A 23,112-nucleotide genomic window follows, 5' to 3' on the forward strand; every position below is an offset into this window, starting at 1 on the left:
GGGGAGAAGAGCAAAGAAATGCATAAATTATCTTGATGCTAATAATCCTCCAGTTTGCCACACCAGACTTTCCAAGCAGCTGACTCCCCCGCCCATGAAGGGATGCCTAACTCTCTCTCCATGTACAACACAGATCCTGCTCCGATTCACTCTACTGGGGAACCAGCCTTAAAAAAAAAAACCCTTCGCGCCCAGCCAGACAAGGCAGCTCAAGATGAGCGCTCACTGGGCCCTATCCAACACCCATACCAGTCAGTGGAAATTTCCCATCGACTAGAATGAACTTCAGATCCGGCCAGAGGCTCTAAAATACTGTGTGTGAAATCCTTTCCACATTTATGCCTGTATCTGTAATTTTCACTCCATGCATCTGAAGAAGTGGGGTGTTTTACCCACAAAAGCTTATGCCCAAATAAATCTGTTGAGTCCAGTGGCACCTTAAAGACTCTCATTGTTTTTGTGGATACAGACGAACACGGCTGCCCCTCCAATCCTTTGCCCATTGACGTCATTGGGGCCAGGATTTCACCCCGTGCCTTCAATCCCAGTCGCTAACTCTTCGGGTGTGTCTACACTGCGATAAAAGACCCGTGGCATGGCTGCGGCTGCCCCACAGGAACTGACTCGAGCTCACACAGGGCTCAGGCTGTAACACCACAGTGCAGATATTCAGGCCCTGAGATTTGGTGCTGTGGGGTTTTATGGCAGTGTAGACATCCCCTTTGTGCCCAGAGACCGCAAGGCCTGGGCACTGTAGTCCTGTCGGTTCAGTGAGCAGTACTGAGCCAGCCTCTCCCCGAGGCCAGCCAGCATCGCTGCAGCAGGGAGTGCACCCCAACCCAGTCGGCTGCACCCCCCTGCTCTGCTCACTGACGCGGCTGCCCCACGGCCCTGCATTCTGGGCTCAGGCCACATGGGCTCATTGGCTGACACGGCCCTGCCAACAGAGGAATATACTGACAGCCCGATCCCTGCCCATTCCTAGTCATTAGCTGCTTTCGGTTTATCCCCTGAAAAATACAAGCTGCATGTTGTGTTCCAGCCTTCCTCGCACGGTCCAGTCCACTGTGGTGAGAGACGAGACTAACGTCTTCGTTACAGTCCCCGTGCCGGTGCACCCCCATGCTATCGCCATTTGAATCGTTGTCCCCCTCTAGTGGTTCGAGCATATATGGCGGCGTATGAGTCTGCTATTGCCTTCAAGCTCACAGAGGGGTTCCTTTTGTTCCACTAGAACAGACTTCTGCTTTGAGCTGGACAGGTCCTACGGTCAGGCCCCCCTGCGTCTGACCCATCTGGAGGTGTTGCTCTGTGAGCGGAGGCTAGAGTGACTGAAGAAGTCATGAGTGCCTGTGAAAAAGGAACATTAATTTTTCCTCCTTGTCTCTGCTGCTCTCTTCCTGGGGGCGGGGGGGCGTTTGTACTGTACCAGGAAGGAAGTGGGCAAGTTGTGAGTCCCTTGTGCCAGGACTGACTTGTCTCTATGCTACAGGGCTCCCTGACTGACAACAGGAGGATCCCTCGCGTCTTTTCAAACAATAACATTCGCCTTCTGTTGTTTTGAAAGGCCGGGTTGTTTTCACTCTTCTGGAGTGATTTGGAAGGGTTTCGCCAGAAGGCAGCGAACCTGCAGGGAGGGAAATGCAACACAATGGTAACTCAGGCACTCCGCGGCAGACACAATGGGCAGGCAGAAATGTGACACAGGTCATCAGCTCACGGCTGTTTATCCGGGCACCCTTGGGAGTTAAGAAGCAGGAAGAGGAGGGGTTTTCCCCCTTTGTTTTTGAGGAAAACAAATCCCAGATTTTTTTTTTGTCTATTTTTTTGTTTTGTTTGTTTGCTTCCTATAGTCCCAGCTGCAGATAAGGACACTGTTTGGCTTCTAGGTTTCTGTGGTGAAACTAACAAGGCAACCTCATTCTCTTGCACGTTTGCAACAAATTCCTGCCATTCTCAAACTGGCTGGTCATTGTTAACATACGACTAAAGGCACAGAAATATTGAGCGTCCCAATTATCTCCTGGCACAAGTATTAAACGAGAGCGTGATGAACACAATACCAGGGACGCCGGCGCAGCATGGACAGCATAGCGTCTGAGTTCCCGGAAGGATACGTGTTAATGTGAGAGGGACATCAGTGACTTTAAATCGGTTTATCCCATTCACCCATCTGCCTTGGGACAGCTCAGCCATTGATCGGATACTGGCATGGTCTTTTGTTATTGTCAGCTGCATTTCCAGCCGCCTGCTTTGCATGCTGGGGGGCTAGTCTGTGAGGCTACAAGAAGTGTACATGAGAGTGGGTAGCCCTGGGAATTGCTGTGACTCAGAGACCCCTCCCCTGCGTCTGCCGTACTCCTGGGGTCCGAGGAGCTATTCACTGTTCGCTTAGCAGCTATAATTCCACCGGGCCTCAACCGTTGGGCCCTGGGGTCTGGGCCTGGGGAGAGGACTGTGGTAGAAAGATCTTGTTTGTTTTGCAGGGCTGGTGTGTGAAGATACTCTTCCCCCTTCCCCATCTTCCCCGTGGGGTTCTCGCCATACGAGAGAGGGAACTTGTGCTGCTCACAGGCGTTAGCATCCTGGTCGTTCCCTTTCCCCAGCCTCGCCTCCCCTTGCCAATGTTGCCACAAATAGCTTGGCGGTGGTTGTGGCCCCAGCGCACAGGCTGGGGGCCCACAGCTTCCCTGGGGGGCTGCTCAGCATCACCACGCTGCAGGGTGGCAGAGGCCAGTCAGGGGTGTTGGTGATAAGCTGCCCCAAGTCCCATCTTGCCTTGGGCACACAGGAGCCCAGCTGGCAAAGGGTCCAGGGTCAGCCAGGTGAGAGCCAGCAGTAGGCAGCAAGGCTCTTCCTGCCAACACTGGGTCTGATGGCTGCATCTGCGTCTGCGCTGACCCTCGGCCGTGTCCCCCGAGACCAGCTCATGGGCCCTCGGGGAGCAAGCAACATGGGGACGCACATCACAGCCAGGGCCTGATGGCCAGTGGGGAGTGGGCTTCCAGACGCATCCCGTCTGAGGCGTAGGGACCGTGGATGGGCCAGCCTAGCGTATGTAAGGGAGGCAGCACCACGTGAGGGTCTAACATCCGCCATGGGCCCAATGAGAGACAGCAGCCCCCCCTCCCCCCGGCTCAGCCAGTCAGCCACGTCTCCCATGATGTTCTGTTCTGAAATCAGCGGGGGCTTCCAGTGGGAGGCGGACGAGCAGGCCGGCCTCCTGTCCCTGACATCCCTCATCAAAAGAGCGGAGACGACAATGCCCGTCGAGGCTGGGGAAGCGGGATACGTTCGCTCAGGAGCCCCGCTGGAATGCGCAGGGACCGGGATAGGGAGAGGGGAAGGCAAGAGAAGGAGCAATGAACTCCAGGGACAAAAGGGACCATGAAGGAATGTGCGAGGAGAAGGAGGAAGCATGTGAGGAGGAGGAGGAGGGACGATGAGGAAAGTCCGGCAGAGTACAAGGAGGTTTCTGGGAGCATGATCCAAGCTGGGCTGGTGAATGGCCAAACCTTGGGCTGGTTCTCGGCAGTCACTGCAACCCATGTGCCCAGGCTCCCCCCCCTGTTTGTGTGTTACTCCCTTGTGGGCATTTCCTGGGGGCGGTGACTGGCTGTCTCTGCTGCCTCCCGCCAGGCAGCGTGTGGGACTCAGATCTCCAGGGACGGGGAATGCGAGAGGCAGGTTCCAAACCTCCCTGTCTGTCCAGGAGCCAGGAAGGATGTGAGGCAGGTTAAAATCCCAGCGGACCGAGACCTGGAGTGGAGGCTGCAAGGACTGAGATGGGGCGAGCGAAGGCCAGGGGAGCTAGAAGAGAGAAGTACAATGAAGGACAAGAAAAGGGCAGGTGCCAGCTGTCCATTGTACTTATCCGCTCCCGGTTACCATGGTACTGAGCACCTCCCAATTGTACCGACGGGGAACTGAGGCGCTGGGAGACTGGGAGTGATGGGCCCAAGGGCTCAGAGTACACTTATGGTGAACAGGTCCTACCCGCTGGGCAGTCCATCCTCTCCATGGCCGAGCCCGTGAGAGAGCAGCCCAGGGACTGGGTGTGCCTGGGAACAGCAGCAGTGTGCCGACAGCCTGGCAGTGAGGAGCAGCATGCCCAGGCCCTGCGTCAGAGCTGGTTGGGAAATGCAGGGATTTTTTTCCCTGTGAAAATTTTTGACAAAAACAAAAATAATTCATTTTTGCCAACATTTTGCTGCCTTTTTTTCACAGCTTTTGGCAACGGAAAGATTAAATCTTTTCAGTTTTTGACAGCTGACGGATTCGAGGCAAGGCTGCCACCACTGCCTGCCTCAGAGACGCTTCCATTACCCACATCTGCACAGCATCTGCATGCTCTGTCTGGTCTCCCCACGTTCACAAAGGGCTGTTGTTGGGTTCTGTCTGGTCTGGGACTTGCACTCCAGAACTTGTTCCTCGTCCTCTTGCCCCAGAGAAGTTTGGCTTCATTGCGGGATGCCCTGATTTTCAACTGGCCCATTTTAGCAGTCGGAGAGCGAGCCCCAGACCATGTCTGGCTGCCGACTGACCTGTTGTGCTCTACGTAACAGTGCTTTCTCCCTGTTCACGCTGTTTTCACTGGCCTTGGCATAGCTACTCAATGCCGTTTCCCTCCCATTCTGCTTTCAAGAGACCTCCTTCGAGATTCTTGCTCTTCAAGAAGGAGAGTCCTGCAGAGAGAGAATCCTTAGCGAAGAGGAAATTACTTACCCTGGAATTCTGCTTCTCTGGAGATAACAGGTGAAATCCTGGCCGCATTGAAATCAACCGCAAAATCCCCATTGCCTCGCCTCGGGACAGGGCTTCATCCATCATCTTGCAGGATTTTTGCCTGCCCACCATCCTGCCTCTGCTCAGAATCCGAAGAGTTCCTTTTTGTGACTGTTTCTGCTTTGTGCCTGTCTCCAGGGTGTGCGCTAATCTTGTGTTGCTAATCTTGTGTTGATCGCCCTGAATTGGCTTTTGCCTGTGGGAGCTATGCTTCCCCCGCAGTTGAAGGAGCTTACTGATGTCAGGGGCGTGTTGTTGCTCAGCAATTCTCAGTATCTGATCCTTAGTTTTTGCAATATTTGATATTTTTCTTAAAGCCCCAGCTCCTGGAGTCAGGTGATGATGTGAGGATCTAAGCTTTTATTTAAAAGAGGATGATCCTAGCCAGTGGTTATGGAGAAAAGCCTGAACACATGGCCCGGGGCACCTTAAAAGCTCAGATCCAGAAGGCAAAGAAAAAAATACCCCAAAATGTGTTTTTGTTTGGCTTTAAACCCTGAGAGTTTTAAAAAAAAAACCTCACGCTTTTGAGGGCCCAGTGAATGCATGGGGTTGACAACACTGACATGTGCTAAGGGATTAATTAAGAACCAAGGGTATAGTAAATAATTTCCCCTTTTTTCTTCCATGCAACTCATGCAGGGTGCTGGAAATGTACACCTCTGTGGTCTCACCTGTGTGGCTGAATGACACTGCACGGGGAAGCCCTCCAGTTTGCCATCCTCTGGGGACCCCTTGGGTAGGTCACAGTTCAACACTCCGTGCTGGGTTAGGGAAATCCACGGTCAGAGGAGGGTTTGTTTTGGTTTTTTGGTTTTAATCGTCATTTAAATATTTCACAGGACCAGTTTTGTAATCAAATGGCAGCAGGCAGCAGTGGCGTTCTTCCAGAGAGCTCACCCTCCCCTGTTGCTCACGTGATTTTTCCTTTGGAAAATGCCACTGATATTAAAAACAGACACCAGAGCAGGGGCGGGAGCAGCTGCAGTGATTCTCGATGGACTGCACAGTTCTAGACTGCCCTGTTTAGTTGCTTGCCCATGTCCTGTATGTAATGCATTTGCCATAGTAGAAGATAGGAGAAGGGTGACATCAGCTGACAGAGTTTACATCGAACAAAGGCCTGTTTAATCTGCAGCATGGGAGATTTAAGTTAGCTGTTAGGAGAAACTTCCTAACTCTCGGGGCAGTTAAGCTCTGGAACAGGCTACCGAGGGAGGCTGCGGCATCTCCATCACTGGAAGGTTTTAAGAACTGGCTGGACAAACCCGGGGCAGGGCTGGTCTGGGTTTCCTTGGTCCTGCCGCAGCGCTGGAGACGAGATGAGCTCTTCAGGTCTTCCTGTGATCTGAAGATGTTGCCCAGTGTCTTCTCAGGAAGGGCCCTTACCCATGTTGAACAGTACCTGCCTTGCACCACAACTAGTCCCACTGAACTTCGCTCCCCAGCTGGAGTCTGGATGGGCAGAATCCGGCCCTAAATGTCTGTTTTGCTCTGCAGCATGTGAGCTGGACGATAGATGCTGTCATTGCTAACCATGCCGCCCTGTTGCCATTCAGAGTCATGGAGTGAGCCCGGCCTTTACCTGACAAAAGCCGAAGATCTCAACGGTCAGGTCAACACCATGTTGCCAACTCTTGTGATGTTAGCATGAGAGTCACAATGTTTGGTGTGTTTTTTCAAGCCCCAGCTCCTGGAATCAGAGGATTGCATCCGAATCTCAGCTTTCATGGTCTTTAAGAAAGCTTCCAGCCCTTATGGTTGGGGAGAAAAGCTGGAAAACATGACCCCCTGGAGACTTAAAAATCAGAAGGCAAATACATAGAAGCCCGAATGTTTTCTATTTTAAATCTGCTCCTCATTTTAAAGCTAATCTCATTATCTGTAGGGCCTGACTCCTGGAAATGCTAGGAGGGTGATACTGCCCGTATGAATTGGACATGCGGGAGATGCTGACTGACGGCAGCAGAGAGAGGTCCGGTATAATTAATTCCCCCATTAGTTATTCAGTTGTTTCGCTGGCCATTACAGTTGTGCCCAGAAGCCCTGATCAAGATTGGGGCCCCATTGTGCTGGATACAAAGGTGCCGACTTTCCAGTGTGCCGGGGGGTGCTCAACCCCCGCTCTGCCCCAGACCCCACCTCTTCCTGCCCAACTCGCCTCTTCCTGCCGCGTTCCACCACCTCCCCCAAGCGCATCTCGCCCTTGCTCCTCCCCACCCCCCCAGGGCCTCCTGCATGCCACGGAACAGCTGATCGTGGCGGGCGGGAGGTGCTGGGAGGAAGGGAGAGGCGCTGACCGGGGGGGCCGCCAGTGGGTGGGAGGTGCTGGGGGGAGGGGAGGAGCTGACCCACAGAGTCGGTGCCTATGGTTGGACACACCACAGACACAAGGGGAGACACGTTTCTTGTCCCAGTCTGGCCACGTCTCTCCGTTGCATCGTGAGCCTCCCAATGGAGGGTGTTTTTCTTGGGTCCCCAGCCTCTGGACTCATGTGAATACGTGAGAATCTCAGCTTTCCTTTAAAAAAATAATGGCCTTTCTGGCCCTCCTGGGTTCAAAGAGAGGCTGGAAAACGTGCGCCCGAAAGACTCGGAACCAGCTGTCAAAGAAACGGTTCTTTTTAAAATCTCATGATTTTTAAGCCCGTCTGGTGATTTCCGAAGCCTGACCCATGCTGACTGAGCGCTCGGGGATGACACGCTGCTGCTCCAAACAGCTTGTACCAGACTTCCCTGCGCCTCCAGGACAGAGATGCCTTATGAGACAAGGCAGCCTTCCGGATAGTAATTTGATCGATACTGATATTTTCCCTGAGTTCCTCTTTCACTAGCTGCACTTGGTGATTGAGAATTCGACAACCAACAGCTTATTCATTCTCAGGCCAAAACGTACAAAAGTGGCCTCAATTTTCAAGGCCGCAACTTGAGAGAGAAAGCACCGAACATCGGTGAGCGCTTTGCGGAGACCTGAACGAGGGGATCCTCTCAGCAGCATGTCGGCAGGGCCTGTTCTTTGGGGAGCAGCTCTCTGGACAGCCCCAGGCTCAGCCAGATGCCCGGCCGCACTTTTATAGGAAGCTGTGCAGTCTAGGCCCCACTCTCCCCGCTTCTCAATGTCACGGGCTCCCCCCTCCCCGTCCGATGTTGTTCCAGAAACCTCTGCGGGCCCGCGGCGGGCTGGCCTGACCTCACCAAGGCCTGAAATGATTGCAAAGCCTGAGAGAGAGACAGCCAAGGCTCCATTGTGAAACATACTCCTCTCTTGGTGTGAAATTCTATTTGCTAAGGATTTGACACCCCGAGCCTTTCCGGTCACGGTGGAGGGAGGCGCTCCCAGAACAGTTCTGTGGCCCTCCAAGCAGCTCAGGAGGGAGGAGACAACTTGGTTTGCTTATTTTTTTCATTGATCCCAAGGCCAGAACGGCCCATTGTGATCATCTAGTCCGGCCTCTTGCATAGCCTAGGCCAGAGACCTGCCCCCCAATAATTCCTAGAGCAGAGCTTTTAGAAAACTAGCTGATCCGGATTGAAAAATCTCAGTGATTGGTTCAGGCTCAAGCCCCGATTCTGTCTACACACACATCTATCTGACTTGGGTCAGTAAACCCTCTGGACCCGGGCCATAGGACATGGCAAAGGGAGCAGGTCTGTGCCTGAGTCCCAATGGGACTTGGGTCCAAAGGATACCATTTTTCAGTGTGGATGCAGCTCAGGCCTGGCTTCCCCAGATTCGTGTCCTGAGAGCTCACCACAATCCCATGGACAAGTGTTCTTATCCTTTCTATCCCAAGATTAGCCCACTGACCCCCAAAAATGGAAGCAACCTCCTCGTTAAAATACAGCTGCTTGGCATCTAACCCTTCCACTGTGTTCTGACCACTGAGCTGCAAACGGAGTGAACCATCGCCTGCGTTAGTTAGGACCAGCAACAAGAAGAAGCCCTTCACCGAGTGCACTGCCCCTTGGTCCTGGGACCACAGCCAGATTCTGGTAAATGTGTGGTGTGAGGCGGGCAAGACACTCGGCTTCAGGCCTCCATGTTTGTTGTTGTTAATATACGACTGGGAGGAATTTTATTACAAGCCGCGGGTAGCAGCGGGTATCTGCTGATTGTGGGATGCAGGCCAATGCCTTGGCCACCACCACTGCCACATGGCATTCCACATGGAGACTGGGAAGCGCAAGCAACAAGTAAATGAGCATTTAACATTCATATTTTCCTAGTTACTCACACACTCTTACAAAGATGTGTGCGGGTGGGGGGGGGGGCGTTAAAAGTAAGAACCGTATGTTACCTTCTCTTTTCACATGCCGCAGCATTGGGAGACAAAATCAAAATCCATGCCTTGGGAGACCAAATCAATATCCAGAATATGGCCAGGGGGTTGTATGTAGCCCAGAAATGTGCTGGGGGCAAAGGGGGCTGGCTGTGCAGTTCTTTGAGAGGCCGTATTGCCGTGTGCGTTTGCATGTAGCCCGTGGGCAGATGTAGTCAAAGCAGGTTGTATCGTAAACTGTAGGGAGACCATAATCCGTGTGGATGCTCATGCAGCATCCTGCTGGTTCCACCATGCATCCTGACCCACTCCCAGGTGCTGCTATCTGCAAACTTTCCCCACAGTAGGAACTCCAGAGAGGTAGTCACGTCTCTGGGAAGGGTCTGTTTTCTGAGCCCTCTGTACAGGACACCAGCCCACTCCACTCGCAGATGTGTTTGTCAGCTTGGAAACCTCTGTGGCATACACGCCCAACCTGCCAACAGTAGCTTGGACTAGAATGTCCGTTCGCCGTTCAGCAATCTCCGGGATTGTTGTCTCCTCCAGAACGTGCACTGCCGGGAGGGACCGATAAACCTTAGGCAGCAAAGCACGGCACGCCCCCTCCCCACACGTACACACATTTAAATTGTAAGCAGATAGCATTTGTAGATTGCAGCTTCCCCTTGGGAGTGCACCCTTTTCACTCTGCATCAGTCAGTTGTGTCCACGGAGCTGCTGGGAACTGAAGCGTTCCTCTCCCTGAAGACTCTACGGGAGCTGAGCTGAACAAAGTATCATTTTTTGGCCTTGAGATTCCACAGGCACTTTTCTCTGACCATGCACTTTGTGAAGTACTAAGACAATAATGCACCGGTTCATGTCTGCTTTCAGGCCCTTCCGCACTCCAGCAGGAGCCTGGGATTTCGCACCGTCATGGACTGGTCAAAGAGGAAGCGTTTCTGTGAGGAACTGAGGGTGGACATCCTGGAAACGGCCAACCAGCAGAGGAAAGGGTCTCAGCCCGTGGAAAGGTGGCAGGGCTGCAGCGTGGGAGGAGAGACTTTGCAGAACGGTTTCTGGAGCAGGACGGTCACTTAAGGGACAAAGAGAGCGTGCAGCAAAAAGACCTGTTTGAGTGGCTGCTTGCACTAATGGCCACAGGGCTTCTGCCCCACGCCCTGAGCTCCCTCCGTGGTGCCATGTCTTGCAGGCCAGGAATGCATTGGACAATATCATGGTTGGGTGGCCCATGCAGCTTGGACAGGGCAAATGTGCTCCCGGCAGTCCTCACCCCCTCGCAGCCCTCCACGTGCCTTCAGCAGCTCCACGTAGGTGGTAGAAAGGAGGAGAAAGGGAGCTCGGGGACATGCAAAGGTAGGCAATTTATCTGTTTGCACTGTTTATCGTTTGTATAATGCAATTTCTGTCATTACTGGTTTGGGTGTTGGCTGATTACTGGTGTTTTGGTGTTGGGGAGGCAGCTGGCCTGCCTGACAGTGCTTCATATTGGGTGACATTACCATGGACTGTAGCTGCTAGGCAACATGGCCACTGACACTCGCCATTGGGCGACATAGCCTGGAGTATCATCAGTAGGCAGTACTGCCGGCCTTGGACTCAAAAACTTTTTCGCTAGGAGGGTGGTGAAGCCCTGGAATGTGTTACCTAGGGAGGTGGTGGAATCTCCTTCCTTAGAAGATTTTAAGGTCAGGCTTGACAAAGCCTTGGCTGGGATGATTTGATTGGGGATTGGTCCTGCTTTGAGCAGGGGGTCGGACTAGATGACCTCCTGAGGTCTCTTCCAACCCTGATATTCTATGATTCTACGAAAACACCCTTTGACAGACCAGATCCAGAAATTCTAAACTAGGGTCACTCTTCAGTGTGGACGCACAAGCCCGGGTTTACAAACACTACGCTGGTGGGCTCAAGTCCCACTGACACTGGGATTACATTGTGGGGCAGACATTCCCAAAGGCTCTGATCCTGCACATGCCTGCTTAATTTGACTCACATGATCCATCTCATTTACGTCAAGGGAAGTCCATGCAGCCTTACAGTGAAGTCTCTGAGCAAGTGGCTTCAGGATCAGGGCATGAGACAGGCAGGGCTCCCACATTTCACAGCCAAGCCATCAGGGGAGAGATTTTTTTAAGATCAGGTACATGTTACTGTGAGACAACATAGTAGCTAATAAAGTACAAATATATGACAGACCATCTCTGTGTAGTTTAACTTGGCTCTGGGCGTGGATACAGACCCAGTCACGTGCTCTGTAATACGCCGAATGACTGCCCCAGATGGCGAGCAAAGCGGGGCTGGAATCGGTGCTCAGAACGGGACAGTGTTCTACCAGGGCAAAAGGATAGAACTGGGCCATGGGTTTGTCCCATTTCGGAGGGAGTCATTCTTTACAGAAGCCTCGGTTCAACCCCAACCAGCTGAGCAGTTTGCTGCGCCTCTAAACGCGTGCGTACACATTTTTATAATCGCAGCTGGCCTGGTTACGGACGTGATGATGATGCAGCTGCTTCAGGCTTCTCGGGGGAGGAATGCTGCCAGAGCTGGGAGGTGCTGATTCAGCAAAGCCCAAGCAGGGCAAGTGAAATTCTATCACCCTGTTTTCTCCACCAAAACGCAGCTGCTCAGAAGAGCAAACCATTTATCAGCCCGTCCACATCTGGAAACTCCATGGCAGCACGTGGAGGGTTTTTTCCTCTTCAGGGTGAACAGAGTCTAATCCCACTCTCAGATGTTCAATGGAAACTGTTTTGATTACTGATAGGGCTGGTATAATTTACCTGTAGATTATTTATTTTATTTTTTTCTTCTTATTTTTTCCAATACATCTACTGCTACCTCACCCCTCAGCTGGGAACCCTAAGTGACTCTGGAAAAGCATTAACTGTGAGAAGACATAACAGACAAATTACGAAAGCCACATACACTTAGATTCACCTGTTGTTGATGTCCTGAGTCATAATCCCTAGCAATTTCCTCACATACAGCATTCCTAACAGCAATTAACGAGCGGGTTGGGGACCAGTGCCGTGGCGCTGCGGAGGAAGAAAGTTGGCCTGGTGGTGGTAACTCTTTCTAGTTGCTATCTGCTGGGTAGGAGTCAAGTGAGCAGAACTGTCAAGTCACTGCAGAATTGATGAGGTCACACTGGTAGTTTCAGGTCTGGGCTGTAATGTGTGCTTGGTTTGTTTTGTGGGTTTTGCCAAGGGAAGTAAGATATTTGTCTTTTCATTTTTATATATACCAAGAATAATGGGTTTCGCCTGATCTGGTTAACACTTTCAGTTCACTCTGTTAATTACAATACTAATTCCAAGCCATTCAGAGCCCTGCAATTCTCAGTGCCTTTGTGGTCCTAAAATGACTCCTCAGTGTCTCTGACTCACCAGAACCTAGACACTCCATTCGGGTATTGTGGAGGTGCGCAGCTACTGTTCTCTGCCCTGCATTCTTCCAGTCCCTTTAAACAGCACAGTGGCAGGGCGGCTCCTAACTTTGGAGCTTGGTTCATTTTTCTGTTGATGCTAAATATGGCTGTAAGGAAACTCCCTTACTTTTCTTCTTATGCCATCACGGTTGGGTCTGGGTGAAATTGGTAAGAAAACGTTCACATATTCATTTGAAATTATGCACCAGTTCACTTCACGCATCAGTCTATTTCTAGCTTAACCTTTCTCATGTGTGCCATTTCCTGTAGGAGCATGGTGGTCGCCATGGGTTTGGCAACATAGCCTTGTTGAGAGAAGGCAGGTGAGCGTGGAGATCTACAAAACAGTTCTGGGCATTTATAATATTGTATATAAACAGACACTCACCAGGTCAGAAGCAGCCGGAGGTGTCTGGAGTCTTGTTCTGCCTCTAGAAATGGGCCAGGGACACCAGTGTTCTTGTGGGGTTAATTTTAATTCCTACTGTTTGTGATGTTGAGTGTGATGTTACTTCCCCTTCCAACCAGTAACCAGCTATGACTAATGTGTGCGTTTGCTGAACGACAGTATCTTGTTATTTGCGGCTTTTTCCAGCATTGAGGCGTCATGGGCTGCACGTCGCTAGCCGCGTGAATGTATTGATTTCTGTTACACAGATCCCTCTGTCTTGTTTCTTACCCAAGCTGTGTACATTTTTTACGGCATTCTGCAGAGGGAGCAGTTGAGGTTGTCTGTCTGGGACTTCAGCGCCCATGCTGGAGTAGAGTTGATTTGCTAGAGGAATGGAGGGGAGCTGTTTGTAGGTTTCTGTGGTGGTGGACGTGTGAGAAGATGATGTGTGAGTAGTTAGGTGACTTCACACAGAGTTTTGAGTTTGGCAGCATCATCTGACAGTAACTGGTTTTCACAAAGAAGTGGGGATTTTAGTGTTTGAGTTTCCTCTTTTTTTAGTGTATGAAGAAAACACAGACTGGAATGTTTGAGGAAGGCACATTTCAAATGAATGTGTTGTATCATAAGATTAGCTGATGTGTCACAGTGAGAGGTCATCCCATTTACCTCAGAGAGACTATCCCTCATGAGCCATTTCCTGTGGAAATGAGATGGCTGCTAACAAAGACGTCCACTGTCTCCTAATGTTTCCAAAGGAATTGAAGCCACAGGCTGCCCTCACTTAAGATGGCTGCCCTTTTGTTACAGCTTTTGAAAGTGGAAGTAAGATGGCCCATAAATGATGGCGGTCTTCCATTTTTTGCGGTGGAAATTGGGCCAGGCTGTCTTCGGGAACAGTGGCCCATTCCCTGTGCTCTAAAGCTAGGGAACTGGGCAGTAAACTCTGAGGAGACAGGAGAAAACACAGGGGGGCAGGGTGGGAAATATTAGCAAAGTACTTCTTTCCATAACTGCCTGGTGTCCCAGCAGTACCCCACACCTGGCAAGGGCTATGCCCAGGTTTGTGGGGCTGCCGGTCCCTTCCAGTAAGGGTGCGTATGTTTCCAAGGAGTGGGCAAGTTCTTTTACACATTGAAAATGTTACATCTCGAAAACAGCCCATTTATCTGGTCATTTGAACCCAGCCTCACTCATTAATTTTCAACAGGTAGAGGCCAAACACAGAGGCAAAGTAAATAGTCTTGGAACTGGAGAGCATTTTGTACCAGTTCGCACAGAAAACATTTTAAATGCAGATGCAAGGCTGCTTTTCTTTACAGCGTCTCGGGCGTTTGGTCCTGCCCATGGAAATAACAACATGGCTAAACTGAGTCTGTGTCCGAGAGAGAGAGAGATTTGAGCCCCACGCACATTGTACAATGCTCCTCCATTCAGTGCCCACTGAAGTCAATAGGAAGATGCCCTGGGGTGCTTTGGATTGAACTCTAGCGATGGGATTTCCGGACATGCTACGCACTGACTGTTTGTGCTCCCCACGAAATCGATTGTAAAACTGCCATTGATTTCAGTGAGGGCAGAGTCAAGGCAAAGTTGGGAGCCTCTGACAGTCCAATCCCGATAGGTCCCATCACGCCAGTGTTGAGAAAATAGCTTGTCATTAACATTTTACTGTCTCAGGGATACAGCATCCTACACAGTCATTCTTGCCAACAGATCAGGTGACTGTTAGTCATATTAACAAGATTGAATTCTTAAATCATCAACATCCTTGTTACTAAATTGGGGGTAGTTACGGTATGTACCACAGAACCATTGTATAAAACTTTACTGGGAGAGTATTGTTTTGGAGTAACATTTTCAAAAGCACCTAAGTTCTATTTTCTAAAGTGGCTTAGGCACTTAGGGGCAGATTTTCAAAGGTATTTAGGCACCTAGTGGAGTTTTCAAAAGACACTAAGCAGGAGAGGCACCTGGGTCCCACTGAATTAAACACCCGCCCTGCTTAGGTGCTTCTGTTGCTCCCACTAGGTGTCTATCCACAGCTTTAGGTGCCTAAATACTACTGAGAACCTGCCCTTGGGAGGCTAAATCACTGTAATGATACTGAGGCTCCCAAGACACTCCGGCGCTTTTGAAGATGTTACCCGATCTATACCAGTATTTTAATACCATGAAAATAAGGAACAGAGTTATTGAAAAAGTGGCGTGGACTTTACAAGATAGTTCTGTAGGCCAGGGCGAGCACCGTACCGATTCTTGGACAGAACGGTGTGCTTGACAGAAGGTACAGGGCTGGAGGTAACATGCGGCAGAGGGGCAGCAGCTCAGAAAGGGAAAGACGTGATTTACCCTCAAAACTGTGCAAACAGAGAAAGGGGAAATTCCAGACGGGAAGCAGCATTTTTTCCTCAAAAGAAGAGGGAAGGTCCCCTCATGGAACAGTGAGTGGTTGAAAGACAGGAAACAAAGGGCAGGAATAAATGGTCAGTTTTCAGACTGGAGAGAGGTGAATACTGGTGTCCCCCAGGGGTCTGTTCTGGGACCAGTCCTATTCAACATATTCATAAATGATCTGGGGAAAGGGGTAAACAGTGAGATGGCAAAATTTGCAGATGATATAAAATTATTCCAGATAGTTAAGTCCAAAGCTGACTGCGCAGAGTTACAAAGGGATCTCACTAACCTGGGTGGTTGACTTGCAGCTGTCATGTTGTTGCCCAGTGTTGATAGATGCAAAATAATGCACATTGGAAAATGTAATCCCAACTATACAAACAAAATGATGGGTCTAAATTAGCTGTTACTGCTCAAGAAAGAGATCTTGGAGTCATTGTGGGTAGTTCTCTGAAAACATCTGGTCAGTGTGCAGCAGCAGTCAAAAAAGCAAACAATGTTAGGAACCATTAGGACAGGGACAGATAAAACAGAAAATATCCTAATACCACTGTATAAATCCATGGTCTGCTCACCCCTTGAATACTGCGTGCAGATCTGCTCACCCCATCTCAGTAAATATATATTAGAACTGGAAAAGGTACAGAGAAGGACAACAAAAATGATTAGGGGATGGAACAGCTTCCGTATGAGGACCGATTATGATAACGGGGACTGTTCAGCTTGGAGAAGAGAGGACTACGGGGGGATATGATCGAGGTCTATAAAATCATGACTGGGGTGGAGAAAGCGAATAGGGAAGTGTTATTTACCCCTTCACATAACACAAGAACCAGGGATCACCCAATGAAATTAACAGGCAGCAGGTTTAAAACAAATATAAAGAAGTATTTCTTCACACAACGCACAGCCAACCTGGGCACTCATTGTCAGGGCCAAAACTGTAACTGGGTTCAAAAAAGAACGAGGTAAGTTCATGGAGGATAAATCCAACAATGGCTATTCGCCAAGATGGCCAGGGATTCAACCCCATGCTCCGGGTGTCCTAAGTCTCTAACTGACAGATGCTGGGACTGGACAACAGGGGATGGATCACTCGATAATTGCCTTGTTCTGTTCATTCCCTCTGGGGCACCTGGCACTGGCCACTGTTGGAAGACAGGACACTGGGCTAGATGGACCATTGGCCTGACCCAGTATGGCCGTTCTTATGTTCATAAATGGCTGTCTTCTTTATACTGTGTTGATGGTCTGTATAAGCAAACAGAATCTCTGCTCATTGAGGCAGGCAAAGGAAAGTCCCTGAGGTCAGAGAAGCATCGGCACTTTTATTGGCAACCAAATGTAAAGGGAGGCTCAGGTCAGACGCATCGGAAACCTCACTTGCGGAGGAGGTCCAAGTCCCTCCCACGGTGGAGCAGAATCTTTTTGATCTGAGGCTGGAGTTTCCCTTGAGAGAAGACTCCAGTGAATGACGGTTACAGAAACTCTTGGGTAGGCAGAAGGGCTGTGAAGGATTCAAAGGCAAGGAGGAGCTGGGGGTGGGAGCACAGACTGCAGGTGCTCAGAGCCGGGAACAAGGCAGGTATTTTTGGTGGCAGCATTTTGAACTGATGGAAAGGGGCGAGGTTCGTGCCAGGCAGCTGCAGTAGCTGGGAGAATGGAGAGGGATTTGGGCCGAGGGGGACAGCAACTCTTAGGAGACGGGGGAGGCTCCAACATTGACCCGGGCTCTGGCGAGAGTGGGGGACGAGGCGATGAAGAAATGCGGGCTGGAGACCGCGAGCGTAGCACGTGGGAAGCCAGCAGCAGGCAGGTTTCAGCACATGGGGCTGCAGCTAGGGTGGCCCTCCCGGGATGAGGCACTGGAGGAGCAGTGGGCAAAGTTGGCAACGCTCACCGGGACAGAGGCAAAGGGTGGTGCGGTCGGGCAGCGGGACTGTCATACAGTTACTAGAGGAGCCCATGCCACTGGAGGGGCCGGCTGGAAGAGGGGGCCCACAGCAGCAGGCTGGAGAGGAGCCTGGTGGGAACGGCTCGGGGCCGTGGGATCTCCGAGCAGGGAGCCATCAGGCAGCGGCGAGGAGAAGGTGAGGCGTGTAGGGAAGGCCGCGGGACTTCGCCAGCGTTGTAACTCCTCTGTCCTGGTCCCGGGTGGTCGTACCCATGTGCTGAATGCAGCCGCACGGTTCAGATTACCGCCATGCAGCCCCGCAGCATCGGGACGCGCCGATCAGCGTCGTCCCTAACGCTGCAAGCAGGGAGAAGGGGTCAGGAAGGGGAGCGCAAACACGCACTGACACCGGGGCTTGCTTTGAGGTGTCCTGGAGCTGAGCCCTCTGGGGGTGGGGTGAGAGACCCCCAGAGCCGGGGGTGAGGACACCCGCCCTCGCCTGCCCCCAGGGGCTGCTCCCTCTCAGCACCGCAGCACACGCCTGGGCGGCTTCTGCAATGGGGTGACCTGCCTTGACAAGTGAAGCGTCCGTTCCATACACACCTCCGTGGTGACCAAAGGAACTACAGCGGTGACTGTGCTGTACAGACCCCGGCCAGCGACTGAACGGAGCCCACGCCCCGGGCATGGCTACTTAGAACAGCAAAGTTCCTCAAAGCATTGCCCCGCGTCCAGATCGCTGGGCATTTCTCTCGGCACCGCAGGGCTGGCCCACTCCTCGGCTTTCCGCCAGCGCGCCCACGGGAATGCTCATGTTCGCGCGGATGTCGGTGCGGTCAGGAGGGGCAGCGGCTCAGGATGGTTTTGAACAGGGCAATAATAAAACAAACTGGAAGGTTAAAGTCTTCCCCAGGCTGCCACTTCAGAAGCTTTCCACCCGGTTGTGTAACATGGGCCCTTAGTTTTTACGGACTTCCAACTTCAGAATCCGCGGCCTGCAGCTGGAGCGTTGGTTGACTTGCCCTGCAAGTCCACTTGGGAGCCTGGGGTACAGACAAGGTAATTGTGTGTTATGAATACGAGGAACCGCTGGATTTTATTTCACAATTATAAGAAAGGAGCCTACGGCTGCTGGATTTGAGTTGGCTGTTGGATTCTCCCTGCTAGGAGGGGCAGTTTTTGTGTTAGAAGGCTCCAGGAAGTGCTGGAAAACATCTTGTCAATTAGCTCCATTTAATAGACACATTTTAACAGTCAAGGAACTTCAAAGCAGCTCTGACCAGACCTTAACCAATGACACATGCCTGAAGCAGCTTGTAACCGGAGCTTAAATCTCAAGCAGAATGGGATAAAATGGCTTTTTCCCCCTTGTGAGTTAAATTCTACTGTGGGTACAATAGTACAATTTTGCAGCAGTTCTGAGATGAGCCATTCCCACAAGGTGGGGAAAAAAATCACAGAATCATTTTTTGGGGCAGCCTGGGGACAGTGGAGAGAGGAAGAGGGTCCCGAGGTTCAGGCACTGGCCTGAGCCAGGTCTACACTCACAACCTTAGGTTGACCGAGCTACATCACTCAGGGGTGTGAAAAATCCACCCCCCCCATGTGGCAGAGGTAAGCCGGCCTCACGCCCACTGTAGACAGCGCTAGGTGGATGGAAGAATTCTTCCATTTACTAATGACAGGTTTCAGAGTAGCAGCCGTGCTAGTCTGCATCCAAGGAAGTGAGCTGTAGCTCAGGAAAGCTTACACTCTAATACATTTGTTAGTCTCCAAGGTGCCACAAGTCCTCCTGTTCTTTTTCCATTTACCTAGTTACGGCTCTCAGGAGGTGGATTCCCTGCGGTGACAAGAGCACCCCTCCCATCGCTGTAGCAAGCAGCTGCCCCGAAGCACGACAGCAGCACAACTAGATTGAAGTGTAGATGTCACCTGGGTTCAATTCCTGCTCTGCCACAGACTTTCCGTGTGACCCTGGGCAAGTTACTTAGTTTCTTGGTGCCTCTGCTCCCCATGTGTGACGTGAGGATACCAGCCCTGCCCTGCCTCACAGGGGTGTTGTGAGGATAAATATATTTAAGACCGTGAGGTGTTCAAATTCTGCAGTGATGGGGCCCACTAACTCGGACAGGTAGCTAGATAAGCACCGTGCTGCCATCTTAGAATGTTAATTCAGTCCAGTGTATTTTCTCTCTCTGTGGTACGTCGAGGGAACCAGTTGCTGAAGTAGCTAGGTTCTGAGCATGGTGAAATAAGGGGAGGAGATGGGGCCCTGTCAGTGCAGCTTAGGAATTCTGGGTGATATGAAATTTGTTGTGACAGATCCTGCAATGGCATGCAATAGCACGGGGGACTATATTGTATTACGTTTACATATCACTATGGGACAGGGATTGTTGCAACTTCATGGGGGAGAATTACCACAGCTCCTCCAGGAACTAAACACAGGGCGAGGGGTGATAGGCTAGCGAGGCATCACCTCCTGGCGTGGTTTGCAGATCCTGCTCCCAAGCTGGGTTTCCCTGAGACTAGGAGAAGAAAGGACTTTTGGTATGAAAGGATGAACCTGAATTGACACAGAGCCTTCTGATCCAGCAAATGGACAGGACTGTCTGTCCGCGGGTGGAGGTCCAACCCTTGTAGAAGGGTTGGAAAGACTTTGACCAACTAGGGCCCCATAAGGTAAGGTGAGCATTTAGCATGTGTACGGGAACTCTTACTGGTGTTTGTTTTCTCTGTAATGCTTTCCCCTGAAGAAGAAGAAGAAGTGTGCTTGCTTAGCAAAACCTGGCTGGTAACTTCTGGCAATACACGGACCCTCACGCTCGGAGAAAAAGCAACGCGCAGGCACTGGCCTGCAGGCAGCCTGGCTTGCTGGGTGTATCACAGTGGAAGACAATGCTGTGCGGCATGAAAACCCCCAGTCAGAAGGGGGACAGATGTGGGTCCCTGCCCAAGAGAGGTGATGGCTGGGTGTCAGAAACCTTAAGTGGGTGCCCTCAAGGGACCATGGAGGGCAACTAGGGGTGCAGTTACCCTGAAAGGGTGACAAATGTATCGTGAAATTACCGGGCCTTGGAAAGCCTGTCGATATATGTATAGTAGATGCCCCAATGCTGACTGACAGGACTGCAGCAGGCGTACACCAGGGAAGGTTAATGGTAATGACAGTGCTTTGACCATACAAAAGTTATGTGAAAAAGTGACGGAATTCTAGGGGGAAAGCAGTTTTATCCATCCTCGTTGAGGGGAGGGTTTTTTTGGAGCAGTGGAAAGTTACCAAAGAGACAGAACAAAGGAAGCCAAGTGTTGCAAGGGGAACATATAAAGAGAGCCCCACAGGGAGAGGAACTGTGGGGCAGGAGAGAAGAAGGGAGGAAGAAGACATCCAGCGATGTAACAGCCTGCGTGTGGCAAGGAATCCCAAGGGAAGGGAGACCTAGAGAAGTGCAGTGCAGGTCGGAGGTTTGGTTTTTAAATGATCCGTCCTCTTATGTTTTGTATGACGAGGTGAGAGAAGAATTGTTAGATTCTGGGCAAAGTGTCTCTATTTAAATGCTCCACAACTGCTATGTTCCTCTGGTCACCCTGAGGTGGCGTTCCAGGGGAGGGTGTGTGAGAGGACAGGGCAGTCTGAACGGCCAGGACTAGGCCCAGGGGCTGAGCAGCAGGATCCGCTCTCAGGAAGGAGCGTTTGACTGCAGGTCTGCACCCCAAGATGGGGACAGTGGCTGGATGCTGCTCAGACTCCAGAGGCTTGGCTTCTCCTCCCAGCACTCCAGGGAGCACCTCATCAGATCTGTGACAAACAGCACTGGTCTCTGCTCTTTGCTTTCTGGCAGCCTGTGCTTCCTTTTATGTAAGCCTTGTGGTTCCTTTCTTGTGGGCTGGCGCTGGCAAGAGGGTGTGTTTCACACTGGACACTGCAGGAGGTCACACAGCAGAGTGCTCTGATCTGAGACGTAGCATTCCACAGCACCGGAGTCCGCGTGGTGTGTTTCTCTTTGCCATGCCCTCGGTTAGCACAGTAGTCTCCAATGTCAAAGCTACCCCTGCAGTAATCGGGCTCAGCCGCTGGTGGGATTTCACAGATTCATAGAGTCCAGAAGGGACCATTGTAATAACCCAACTTGACCGCATAACACAGGTCGCAGACCATCCCTGGATTAATTTCTGCTTCAGTGCCAAGTACTGTGCTTCAACCTAATTGATCTTTTAGAAAAGCCTCCCAGTTTGGTTTTAAAATTGCCAGTGATTGAGAATTCACCGCCACCAGTGGAAGAATTTATCCGGGGTTAAAAGCGTGTGCTTTGTTTCCAGGTTGAATTTGTCTAGCTTCCACTTCCAGCCTGGGGATCGTGTTGTACCTTTGTCTGCTAGACTGAAGAGCCCTCTATTATCCTTGTGTAGACGCTTAGAGACCGGTCAAGTCACCCCTGAACCTTCTCTTTGATGAGCTGAATAGTTGTGATAAGGCAGGTTTTCTAACCCTTCAGTCATCCTTGTGGCTCCCCTCCCATTTATCAAAATCCCTCTTAAATTGCGGACACCAGACCTGGGCACAGAATTGCAGCAGCGGTTGCATCCGTGCCAAACACAGAGGTAAAATCATCTCTCGCCTCCTACTCCAGAGTCCCCTGTTTATGCCTCCCAGGATCCCATTACCCTGTTTGGCCCCAGCCTTGCACTGGGAGCTCACGTTCAGCTGATTCTCCACTAAGACCCCGAAGTCCTGTTCCGAATCCCTGCTTCCCAGGCTAGTGTGTCCCCCACCCTGGGGGTGTCGCCGACTTTCTTTGTTCCTACATAGTTAAACACTAAGGCCCAGATCCTCTGAGGCCCCATGCACCATTGGCAGGTGGAGCTTCCTGCCTGAAAGCTGGCTAGGTGGGGCTTGAGTACTGCAGTCCAAAAATCACCCACCTAGTGCTCTTGGTTCTGACCCACCCACTGGCAGGGCACCGCTAGCCAAAAACCAGAGCCCCTCGCAGAACCAATTTAGTTCAGATCAAAGTTCCCTTTTCATGGTTTTTTGCTCTCCTCGTTCAGCTGTTTCTCCCATGACTTCACTGTCCATCTCCTCCCCTCATCGGTGTCCCTGTGCAGTCTATGCTCAGGCCCACCCTCCATACCTCCTTGACACATTAGCGCTGGCTGATTGCCTCTGTACAATTGACTTCCAAACCTAGCAGCTCACTCCTGCCCTCAGCCCATCAGGGCATGCTTGCTGCTCTGTCCTCTCATCCTGGATGACCCCCTACTAAATTCTCATTTTTCTGCCATACTCCACCCCAGCCCTTCCTGTCACCCACATGCTAGCTGTTGCCAAATCCTCAGTTCTTCCTGTCCACCTTCTTCCACGTCTACTCCACACCCCGAGTCCTGTTGCTGGAACCCTTTGCCGCACCTGCATCCTCTCTGCACCAGGGCTTCCTCACTTTACTCCTCTCCTGCCTGTTACCTACCTCCAGCCTGCCACTCTCTGACACCTGTCACTGACCACTTCACATGCCCCAGCAAGGCCAAGCTCAGCATCATCCTGTCAAGATCTTCCCTCGCACGGATGGCTCAGGAGACTCGCAGGACGCTTATGCCCTTCAAAGGCTCCCATGTAACCACTGTTTCCCTCCCCCACTTTCACACCTGAAACCCCTCAGGGCACCTTCTGACATTCCCATTCCTCCCTACAGTCCCCTGTTGAAAGCCGAACACTGACTCTTCCTTTGTTATATAAAATCCTTGTCATGGTCACTTGCAATATAAATTCAAGAGACTCTAGTACTGCCTCTCTGCAGCATGCTGGGGCCCACAGTGTTCCATCCCCATCCTTTATTCACCTTCATCCAGTAGCTAGGATCTAGTGTTACTCCTGGAGCTAAATTCAGGCTTTGGCTTGGTCAGGAGACTCCCCTGGGTGGAGCTCTGAGCCCTCGCA

This window comes from Chelonia mydas, chromosome 3, assembly GCF_015237465.2.
Source record: "Chelonia mydas isolate rCheMyd1 chromosome 3, rCheMyd1.pri.v2, whole genome shotgun sequence".
Classification (NCBI taxonomy): domain Eukaryota; kingdom Metazoa; phylum Chordata; order Testudines; family Cheloniidae; genus Chelonia; species Chelonia mydas.